The sequence below is a fragment of the Chlorocebus sabaeus genome, chromosome 13 (genome assembly GCF_047675955.1).
Source record: "Chlorocebus sabaeus isolate Y175 chromosome 13, mChlSab1.0.hap1, whole genome shotgun sequence".
NCBI classification, from domain to species: Eukaryota; Metazoa; Chordata; class Mammalia; order Primates; family Cercopithecidae; genus Chlorocebus; species Chlorocebus sabaeus.
The window spans coordinates 99,073,152-99,085,254 of NC_132916.1; the positions used below are offsets into that span (position 1 = coordinate 99,073,152).

Genomic DNA, 12,103 nt, shown 5'->3' on the forward strand with positions numbered 1-12,103 from the left:
AGTTGCTCAGATTCTTTGGTCCCACAGAGTGCTCCCCTGATGTGCTGCTCTCCCCTTTCCCCTGTGGAAGAGGTTTCCTGAGAGTCAAACTGCAGTGATTGTTACTTGTTTTCTGGGTCTAGCCACCCAGCAGAGCCACCAGGCTCTACGCTAGTACTGGAAAGTGTCTGCAAGGAGTCCTGTGATGCAGTCTCCAGGTTTCTCAGCCATGCATACCAGCACCTGCTCTAGTGAAGGCAGCAGGGAAGTGAAGTCGACTCTGTGAAGGTCCTTGGTTGTATTTTTGTTTAGTGCATTGGCTTTCTGTTGCTTGGTCTACAGCTCAGAGGTAGTGCTTTCAAGAGAGTATCAGCTGTGGTCTTGTAAGGGAGGACACAACCTTGTCCTAGGGGGTCCTAAATAAGTATTCAGGTTTCTCAGGCAGTGGGTGGGGCCATAGAGCTCCCAAGAGATCATGTCCTTTGTGTTTGGCCACCAGGGCAGGCAAGGAAGACCATCAGGTGGGGGCAGGGTGTCTGAGCTCAGACTCTCCTTGGGCAGGGTTTGCTGCTGCTGTGGAGGATTGGGTGTGGTTCTCAGGCTGATGGAGTTATGTTCCCAGGGGAATTATGACTGCCTCTGATGCATCATACAGGTTGCCAGGGAAGTGAGGGAAAGCCAGCAGTGACAGGTCTCACCCAGCTCCCAGGCAGCCCAAAAGGCCATCTCACTCCCACTATGTCTCCCCTCAACAGCACCAAGTTTGTTTCCACGCAGCTGGTGAGCAGGCCTGAGATCTTTCCTCAGGCTATAAGCCTCCCCACTGAGAATGCAAGGAGAGCTTTCAGGTTTCACACCTCCCCACCTGCCACGGTTTCCTCCCCAAGAACCCCTGAAAGACAAAGTCGAGAATGGATTCCTGGAACCAAGCATGTCCACAGGGCTCTTGGTGCTGCTTCCTCTACCCCTACGTTCTATATAGGTAAGGTCAAATCCTTCCCTCATGATCTGGACCTTCAGGTTCCCCGGTGAGGATGTGTATTCGGGGATGGACATTCCCCCTCTCACCCTTTGAGTACTCACAGTTTTTCAGCCATGTCACAGAGCCTGTTGCAGCAAGCTGCTTCCTTCAAAGGGTCTGTGGATTATCGTAGCTTTCCTGGTATGTCCCTACAGTAGTTCTTGCAGCAAAATTTATGATGTAAGTCTCCTCATGCTGCTCTATCTGTCTGAGTAGGAGCTGCATGTTAGTCCTCCCTCCTATATGCCATTTTTCCTGATTGTCATTGTCAATACCATCTCCAAAGAGAGTTTTGGGCAAACATTTTCATTTTTCAGTATTTTAATACTTTATAGATTATATTTTAATACACTACTTAAATTTAGTATTCTAAATATGCATAATTTTAGGAATTTGATAAATACCATTTATTCATCTAACAAACGTTTACTGGACACCTACCATGTGCCAGGTGCTGTTCCAGGTGATACACTCCAGGTATTCTAGGTGATTACATTAAGACCACAAATTTTAATATGATTTTACTTAAGCCATAGCTTAGGAAAATCAGAACATCAAAATTAGATCATTTGAATTTCATCACTTTGGACTTTTTCTACTAATATTTATATTTCTGTAAAAATTACAAGTCCCAGAGAGCAAGATCATCATCTGTCAACCTTTAAATATTTCACACCCTGTCTGCCATGATACCAGAAAACTAAACTAGGTGAATAGCTCACCCATCCTGTCTCCATTTGCTGGGCCTCTGAACCACTGTGAAATGTGTGACTATGAACATTCTGGCACAGTTTCCTATTGTACATTTCCTATTGAATACATGCTTACAGATTCTTTTGTGTCATACAGTATGTGATTATTAAATTTTAAGGGATAATGCCAAACCATTTGCAAAATTCATTGCACCATTTAAACCTCCCACCAACACGGTATAAGACAGCTGGTGAACACACATCTCTTGATATTGCTTTTAACATTGCTAATCAAATGAGCGTAAAAATTAATGTCGATAATGTCTTGTTTTGTATTTCCTTGATCACTAAGGATATTGAACACCTCTTCATATATTTATTGGCTGCATGTATTTCCTCTTCAGTGAAATGCTTTTGCATATATTTTATTTTTTAAATTGAGTTGTTTGTGCTTTATTTATTGGTTGGTAGAAGTTCTTTAGCTATTCTTACTAATATGTTGTTGGTCATATGTAACAAGAATACTCTTTTCTAATTTATATAATCTTGTCACTTACACAAATGATGTCCTGATAAACAAATCTTCTTACTTTTAACATTGTAATATTTACCAATATTTTCTTTAAGTGTTTTTTTTTTATTTTAATATTTCCTACCCCAAGATTTTAAAAATAGCTACCTTTATTTTTAATCATTGTTTTTGAAATTTAAGTATTTAATCCATCTAGAATTTACTTTTGTGTATGGTTTGAGGTAGGAATTCAATGTAACCTTTTAAAATATAGATAGTCAATTTTTCAGTCCATGTATTGATCAGTTTTACTTTCTCCTATGATCTAGAATGCTACTTCTGTCATATATCAATATTCATAAATGCATAGGTGTATTCCACTTACCTAATTCTACTGCACTGGTTACAAATATTTTTTAATGTATGGATTAGTATCACAGTATTTTAATGAAAAATTTTATAAATCCTAAAACTTGGTAGGATAATTCCTTGCTCCTTGTAGTTCTTTAGAAATATCCTGGCTCTTCTTGTCTGCTTACTTACTCTAACACAGAAATTTTTAGAATCATCTAATAAAGTTTCTTGTAATGCCCTGTAATTAGATTTGCATTAATTTTTTCTCACAACCTTTAATTGGGATTTTATTAAGTCTATAGATCAATTGGGAAAATTGGCAACTTCATAGCATGAATCCTTCTTATTTATAACCATGACATAAGTTCTTACTTATTTAGGTATCTTTGCTATCAAACAACAGAATTTCACACTTTTTGTCAGCTTTACTTATAGATACTTGATATTATTAATACTATAAATAATGTCACAGGCAAAACATGTTTCTTATTGTTTGCTTTTGGTATTTAGAAATTCAACAGGCTTTGTATTAGGTTGAACCATAACATACACCATTTTTATATGTCTAAAGGATCACATAATGGCAAATTTAATATTATTTTCTCTAATACATTAATCTCATAATTACTTTGATAAATACCCTTATCATTTCTAATAATTTTAGTTTTTTAAGATATTCTATATAACTGAATATGGCATGTATAGCAATATAGTATTCTTCTTCAATCATCTATTGTAAAAATTTGTCATGTTTTCCTAGAACTTCCAATATAAAATAGAATGGAAGTGGTGATTATGTGATTTTTTTTGCATATTTCCATATTTCCAAATCTTTCGTTTTTTCTCAATTAGTATAAAAAGTGTAACTTAAAAAATAGAATCAATTTTTCAGGAAAACAAAGTTATCTTCTAACACTAATTTTCTAATAATGATTTTTGTGAATTGTGGTTAGTTTTTTAATCAAATGTTTTTTCTGCATCAACTGAGTAGATCATATGATTTTTCTTTTTTATATGTTAACATGAATTATATTTATATATTTTGTAAAACTAAACTGTTCCTTTACGCGTAAAATATACCTAACATAATTGGAGTGTATCTTTTTTCATACACATTGAATAATGTTAATATTTTCTTTGTGGATTTTGTTATATATGTATGATTAAAACGTGCATGTAATTTTTTTCTCCTAATAATTTTGATTTTGGTAAATGAATTGGAGAATGGGGCAAATAATTTTTCTGCTTCTCTGTTGTTTAGAAAATTTGATTAAAAATTGGGATGAAGTGCTGATTGAATAAGTATAGTTCAGATGTCTGGGAGCAGTTAAGAATAAAGAAAAAATGATGGGAAGGTTCCTGTGGCTATCAAAGCTCTGCAAGATTAAAAGGAGAGGCAGAAATGGAAGCTACTCTCTTAGGAGCAAGAGAAGTAGAGGGTTTTTCCAATGTGCCTGCTTTCAGTGTGCTTCCTGAGGGCTGGTTTCTGTTTCACTTTACCTGGAGCACTGGTGGAACTTTCACAGTTTGGCGGTTGGGGGTAGGGGTCGGGTGGGGGGGCAGGGGGGGCAGCTAAAAGCAAAGAAAAAGGGGCAAGGTACCTGATATGCCTAGCATGGCTTAGAAAGATTGGGAGAGATTGGAGAGGCACAGAACACAAGGCTTCTCCACAAGAAGGGAGGGGAGAGGAGTGGAACATGCCTCCAATGTCTTGGCCCATGGTACATATAACTCCAGAGATAATACATCCATAGACAAGGTTTGAGAGGATCTCAGAATCTCTAGATGGGCAGACTGAGGAAAATATTTTCCTGCCAAAGCCAGTCTGTAAAGATTGGGAGAGGAGGCTGTTTCTTTACATGACCAGACACCAATGCAAACTACAATAAACATGGAGAATCAGGAAAACGACAGAATTAAAAGAATAATAAAAGTAAATTTTTAATAACTGACCCTAAAGAAATGCCGATTTATGAATTGTCTGACAAATAATTCAAAATAATCACCTTAAAGAAGCTTAGTGAGTTACAAATAATACAGAGAGAGAACTAAACAAAATCAGGAAAATAATACAAGATCTCATGTTAAACATTCTTATCACAAAAAAAAGAAAGAAAATTGGTATGGTTTCTTATTTTTTATAACTTGTAAAATCATCATGGGCTGGTATTTTCTTTGAGGAATATTTTTAACAAGTGCTTCAATTGCTTTCACAGACATAGAACTATTAATGTTTTTATTTCATCATGAGTCAATTCTCATAGTTGCAGGTTTTTAGACATTAATATATTTTTAAAATTTTCAAAATTATTGCTATATTTTATAGTATTTGTCTTATCATTGTAATCGCTATTGTATGTATGCCTTCCTTTTATTCACAATATTTATCTGTGTCTTCTTTCATTCTTGTTTTAATCACAACAGAGGTTTGTCTTTTCCACTAGTGTTTTTATGAAACACCAACTTTGCTTTGTTGTACATCTCTTTTGCATCTTTCATTTCTTTTTTACTGATTTTCACTCTTGTTTCATTTTCCTCTTTAATTCTTAAGCCTTCTCTATGTATTCTCAGTGATTTTTACTGTCTCTGTTAAATAAGGCTGAAGATATATTGCTTACATGAAAAAAGACTTCTGTGGTCAAGACAGATGTCTTTGGAATCATGGAGAATTTCCCAGCTTCTAGTCCATAACTCCATTGAATAGTAGCGCATATTAATCTTAGTCTTTGAGTTTTCCTTATAATTTTTTGTGTATTTCTTCTTGTTATTATGCAAATTAATTTGTGCTAGTAACGTGTTTGAAATTGTAAAAGTATTAAATGAATATTTGTTACATGAGTGAACTAATTAAGATATAGTTAAATCATATGCATATTAATTAATCCACTATCAATAAAAAGCAATTAGTTTTTTCATAGGAGAAACTTGTATTTCCCTAATCTACTCAGTATGCTTGCATTTTAGCTCTTTATTGCTTAGCATTCTACTTCTCTTCCAAATTGCATTCAAGCTTGTTTACCAGGATGAGAGCAAATGCTGTTTATTTAACCTGGAAACTCAAAATACATATTCTTGAGCTCCAAATTGCACAGGATAATTTTAAAAAGAAACAAACTAAACTAAAGCTGTGCATAGGAAGCTAAATGGTAATATGAATACAAATTCTGGCTTTAATTAGTGATACTCTTGTAGGTGAATAGTATATTTTTAAGTCATTGGTAATGTAAAGAATGAGACTAACAGGTATCTCTTTCAGTTAACTTTTTAGGTTAATAAGGTACCCCTTTATTAAATTATGTAGACTACTACAGAGATTTTCCATGCAAAGGGAAATAAACCATTTAGCTATTTAACCAGAGACTTATTTTTCTAGTTGACTTGTAGATAATGTTTTCTAAAAGAAAAATAAAATTTTACTATCAGGTAGCATGGGAGACTCATATTTTCCTCTGTTCGTTTTTTGTAGTTGGTCATTATCAACCAAGCTTGATATGCAAGGTAGTTCCACAGTGACACTAACAGAATCTACAAAGCCAGCACCAGTTTTCCAGCCATATTTCATATACAATATTTATTTAATTTCAAAATAAATATATAATTTCATAAGTGCAATACTGGATACATAAACCTGCTAGAGACCCGGCATCTCAAATAACGTGGATGGACTTAAAACAGGCAGAACAGGATATCAGTCCTTCCCAAAATGTTAAAACCAGATGCTAACAACATAACTGGCTCCCAGGCCCTAGGGTAACACTTTTGGAAAATTATTTTGGACACCAGACAAATCGATATGAGTCCTATTAAGAGCAGCTGGAAAGAATAACAGTCATCATTGCAGCTACAGGATAGTCAATTACTTGCTTACAGCTGATTAGAATGACACTTCTATGTGATTATTTTAGGGCCTCTCTTTTATTTCATTTTCCCAAAATCGGCAAATTGTAAGATTGCTGAGTTAGAAAAAAATCACTGATGAGTAGGGGACAGAGAACGTTCACAAGCAAAAATAGGCATATCATTAATTGATAGTGAATTCAGTGACAACAATCATATCTATCTTTCTCCTACTTTCAGACATAACATTCGTTACTATACAATGAGTAAAAGAGTCAAGCCCTTTACAGAGAATATCCCATTTAATGCTCAAAAACCCTTGGAGATAATAAAATTAGCTCTTGCTATTCAAAAACTTCACTATTCATTCACTATAATGACTTGCAGTTGTTTTTTTGTTTTGTTTTGTTTTGTTTTTTACCAAAACTTCACTATCAAAGTCCAAAGGTCCCTAAACAAAATTGCATGTGCATATCGGCAAAGACATCTAAATTGGGTGTTCTTCCTTGTGAGAAAACATCAATCATATTGCAGTTTTATCTCTGCTGTTCTCCTGATGAGATTATGATGCATATTAAAGTTGTTTAAACCTTTTACATTATTACTATTATGTTCTCCACACTTTACTTTGAAGTTTATACTAAAACAGATTCCTGTTTGCTATGTCAGATGCCTGAGGGCACTATTAACAAGTTTCAATTTAGTTAGTCACTTTTCTATATTTATCATATTATTTTATTTTTTATTTGCATTGGAGTTCTTGTCCTTTGCAGTATGAAAGGAAAACTCACAGTAATATTGTATACTGAACAGAAATATACTCACCAGTGAAGTAACTTCACTTTATTACTTGTTAAATAATTAGGTATGTTGTATTCTGTTTTATGCTATCCAGAAATCATTTGCGGATTATGACTTTGATATTTTTACATGTTTTAATAACACTTGGTTGGCATTTTGGGATGTGCTTAGAACTTATTATGATTTTTTTCCATTAAAAATAATGAAATATAGGCTCTTGCTATCTGGCAATTTGCTATTGCTCTTTTAGGAATGAAAAAGTTTTGGCTAATGAGATGTCTATACTTTCGTTTTCTATACTTTCGTTATGTCTATACTTTTCGTTATCAAAAATATACAGATGAAGAAGCAGATCTCCATGTTAGCTCGTTATTGATTTAACAAACATTTATTATGCACATTCTATGTGTCACTGACAAAGTAGTGAATCAATAAAGGTATCTACCCTCATTTAAGTGTCATTCTAGAGAATCCTGGAAATATTTTTTTTAAACTGGCAAAAATGAGTAAATCAGATTGGAGATTAAGAAATGATTAGTACTACAGAGAAAAATAAAGCAGAGAGTGGAGATGGGGGTGAATGGGTTAAAACAGAGGTAAGAGTTTTATAAGAGTCTTTATGGTTAAATAACTCTGAGCAAGTGATATATCAAAACTCAATTATTTTTCTCTGATTCTTGCCAGTTCTGGAAGTACTCACTGCAGAGACAAATGGAAACGAGTCCACTCTAGGAAGAAGAATAACTGGAAGCTTGAAAGTTTTTCTGAATGAGCTGTGTAAACGCGACTTGGAAATGTGACTTCAGGAGAAAGAACCAGGTTTGACACAGTGAGCTAATCTTAAACAGAAACAGTAATTGAAGCAGAATGGTCACAAATGAGCCAAATAAATCAGTCATTGACAAATAGGGATACATATAAACATTTAGTAAGTATAAGTATTAAGTAAGTAAGTATAAGTATTTAGAAAGTAATATGATAAATCCACACTTATACATTATATGTATAAAAATAATCCATAAAAAGTACCTATTTTAGAGAAACAGGAAAATTGTTCCCATGATGCATTATCCATTCATTCACTCACTCATTTCATAATATTAAACTTTAGAAGAGTTGTCAGAATATATGCTGTGCCCAAGGATAGTACAACGGACTATGACATCTTCTCATGTAATATTCACATACTAGTTAGGAAAAATAGTACTATGAACTGATTAGTTAGCTAAGGTGTTGCAAATGCTGTACCAAAAACAAACAAACAAACAAAACATGAATTGGCAATGGAAAATGTTAAAGAATTAAACCTAGATTCAGAAAAAGAGGCAGCATGTTAAAAAAAAAAAATAGGATAATTTTAGACAATTCTATTAAATCTATTTCTCAGAGTAAAATGGGATAAGACAAAATGGAAATATATCATCAAGTCCTCAATAAATTAGGAAATGTACAAAATGGGCTAGAGGTAAGATTTTCTGATCAATAGCAGTTATTTTCCTGTTGTCAGCTCCTACCACTCTCAAATTCCTAACCCAACCTGAGGCAGCGGTGCCCCAAATTCCACCCCACACCCGAGTCACATTTAACAGAGAGGATAATGTTCAGCATCTTCAGTTCTGCTAATTTCACAAGAAGCAGATGCTACACTTGGGGAAGAGAAGTGGGAGCCTCTCTAGGAATCCATTGCAGATAGTTTCCTTTTTAAAAAATGCAGGCCTATTTTGATCTCTGTGCCTCTATGTATTTCTGGCTGTTTTTCACTCTTATTGTCATGGGGGACTGAAAGTACTGTTCATTCTATTCTTCCGTGTTCAATTCACAGATGATTAGGACTGTGTTTTGGGAAAACTTTGCCTCTCAGTTTCTTTGTTCAGAGCTGCCATAAGGAACAAGATAGACATTGATAAAGACAGGAAAGAAATCACAGATCCCTGTATCCTCTGCTTTGCTACTGCTAGTGGTTTTTTCATCAGCATCATTTAAATGTGTGCGTTTCTTCCCTATTTTAATGTTTTAAATAGTTCATCCCACTCCAGTCTTCTCTCATCCACATTCACAGCCAAAATTATCGAAATCATTCCTAATCCTCACTTCCTCACTTGTCATTCACTATTCCACCCTTAGAATTCCCACAATGTTTTTCATTCCCACAATGTCACTGAAGCTGCTTCTTGAAAAGGTTGCCAATCACTACACATCCTAAACACAAAATACATTTTAGTTCTCCTACTTAGCCTCTCAGCAGAATTGCACATCAATATTTGTTCAACATCAGTACTCTCTTCAGTTTCTATTAAACCACTCTCTACATCAGTCTTCATTCTTCCTCTGTGGCCCCTCTATTTCATTCTCCTCCTCTGCCTTTCTGGTGCTCATTCTAAGTGTCAGTGTTCCTGGGGTTCTGGGCCAGGTTATCATTTTTATTCACCTTCCCTAGACTCCTTTGCTGATTTCATTCACTTACATGGTTTCAATTGACCTCCATATCACATTGACTGCAAAACTTATGGCACTAGCTAATATATCATTTTACTTTAGTGTTAGTAGATTGATCTATCTTTTAAGCATTTTTACTTAAACTATAGCACCACAAATTCATCATAAAATTAAATTACTCATTTTATGTTTCTCTTGTTGTATTTTCTCTTACCTATATTACCCACTATCTTACATCCATTTATCTAACTCTTAATAAAATCCTACCAAATCCTACAAAAATCTAACACATTACTTACATTTGACCATCTCTTTTAAAACAGTGTTCTCTAAACATTTTATTTCAAAACGTTATTATGTGTGTATACATTTATATGTTATAAAAATACGCAAAACTAAAAACATGGTTGAAATAAAATAAAAATAAATAGAAGTTCTAATGTTTCTTTTTTTGTCTGGCCCATTAGCTGCCCTTATGTATCCCAGGAGTATATACCCCATACTTCAGAGACCACAGGTCTAGGTATCATCATGCTAGACTGCCTAGAATGTTGCAGCAGTGTTCTGTCTTCATTTATGACACTATAGACAGAAGAGTCATTCTCAAAAGAAAAAAAAAAAAAACAAAAAAAAAACATGACTCCTGTTTAAAATCCTTCAGTAGCTTATCACTGCCTCAGGGGAAAAAACCTTAATTCAGTACGAGATCCCTTTTGGTCTATTATCTCCCCTAGCCTATATCTGGGCTTCTTCCCTGCACCCTGACTGCAATAAACCTTACAAATGTTACTCCCTTCTCTAAAAACCCACCTCTGACTTCACTGAGTTCACTCTTATATGCTGTTAAATATTTAGCTCAGAATTCATACCCAAAAAACCTACCTAGACAGGGATAGGTGACCTTAATCTGTGCTTCCAAGCCATCCTAGGATTTCCTTTTTTCAAATCATAATTCATTTACTTGAAAATATAATCATCTGTTTCAGCCTGACTCTGGTACCACTCAAGACCATAGATTATTTGCTTCTGTATTTCATGCTTGTGAAATGTCTTTTAAGTTAGTGAATATTATCTATGAGCTTTAAGTTTAACTTTACCTTTTCTTTCTTCCGGAATGTAGAGGTGCATGTAGCAGAAATGTCAAGAGCTTAGGTTTTGGAGTCAGCCAGACTAGGTTGAAATCCTGGCTTATTCATTTCTTATTTGTACAACATTGAGCAAGTTACATTTGATCTCTGAACCTCAGTTTGTGCATCTGTCAAATGGAGTAAAAATTCTTACCTGATACGATTACTGTAGGGATAATGCATGTAACATATCTAGCATATTTGAAGATACATTGTAGAAATTCAACAAATTGAGCATGTATTCATTATTTTTTTTATTATTATACTTTAAGTTCTAGGGTAGATGTGCATAACGTGCAGGTTTGTTACATATGTATACTTGTGCCATGTTGGCGTGCTGCACCGATCAACTCGTCAGCACCCATCAACTCATCATTTACATCAGGTATAACTCCCAATGCAATCCCTCCCCCCTCCTCCTTCCCCATGATAGGCCCTGGTGTGTGATGTTCCCCTTCCCGAGTTCAAGTGATCTCAAAATTGTTCAGTTCCCACCTATGAGTGAGAACATGCGGTGTTTGGTTTTCTGTTCTTGCGATAGTTTCCTGAGAATGATGGTTTCCAGCTGCATCCATGTCCCTACAAAGCACACAAACTCATCCTTTTTTATGGCTGCATAGTATTCCATGGTGTCTATGTGCCACATTTTCTTAATCCAGTCTGTTACTGATGGACATTTGGGTTGAATCCAAGTCTTTGTTGTTGTGAATAGTGCCACAATAAACATACGTGTGCATGTGTCTTTACAGCAGCATGATTTATAATCCTTTGGGTATATACCCAGTAATGGGATGGCTGGGTCATATGGTACTTCTAGTTCTAGATCCTTGAGGAATCACCATACTGTTTTCCATAATGGTTGAACTAGTTTACAGTCCCACCAACAGTGTAAAAGTGTTCTTATTTCTCCACATCCTCTCCAGCACCTGTTGTTTTCTGACTTTTTAATGATTGTCATTCTAACTGGTGTGAGATGGTATCTCATTGTGGTTTTGATTTGCATTTCTCTGATGGCCAGTGATGACGAGCATTTTTTCATGTGTCTGTTGGCTGTGTGCATGTCTTCTTTTGAGAAATGTCTGTTCATATCCTTTCAAGGGTTTCCAGAAATGGTGATTTCAAGTGCATCTTAGGGTAGACGGGTTTAGGCATTAATTTATTAATTCAATAAATAATTGTTGCCCTCTATATGAAAGCTGCTTTGCAAGTGTTTTAAGCATTTGTTTTAGGTAATCATGCTATTGGCATTTTATAACTTCTGTTTCCATATTTTATTAATAAACTTTTTTTCGAGACAGGGTCTTGGTCTATTACCTAGCCCAGAGTGCAGTGGTATAATCATAGC

The 12,103-nt window shown here is 35.0% G+C and overlaps 1 long non-coding RNA gene across 1 annotated transcript in view; it reads left to right on the forward strand.

Annotated features, from left to right (window-relative positions):
• Nucleotides 1-594: 594 nt before the first annotated feature.
• The window catches only part of LOC119625123 (uncharacterized), a 53,105-nt gene continuing 41,596 nt past the window's right edge, over nt 595-12,103 (forward strand). The window contains exons 1-2 of the long non-coding RNA XR_005241243.2: nt 595-961; nt 7,880-8,014. This is a non-coding gene — a long non-coding RNA (uncharacterized lncRNA). The remainder of the gene's footprint in view (nt 962-7,879; nt 8,015-12,103) is intronic.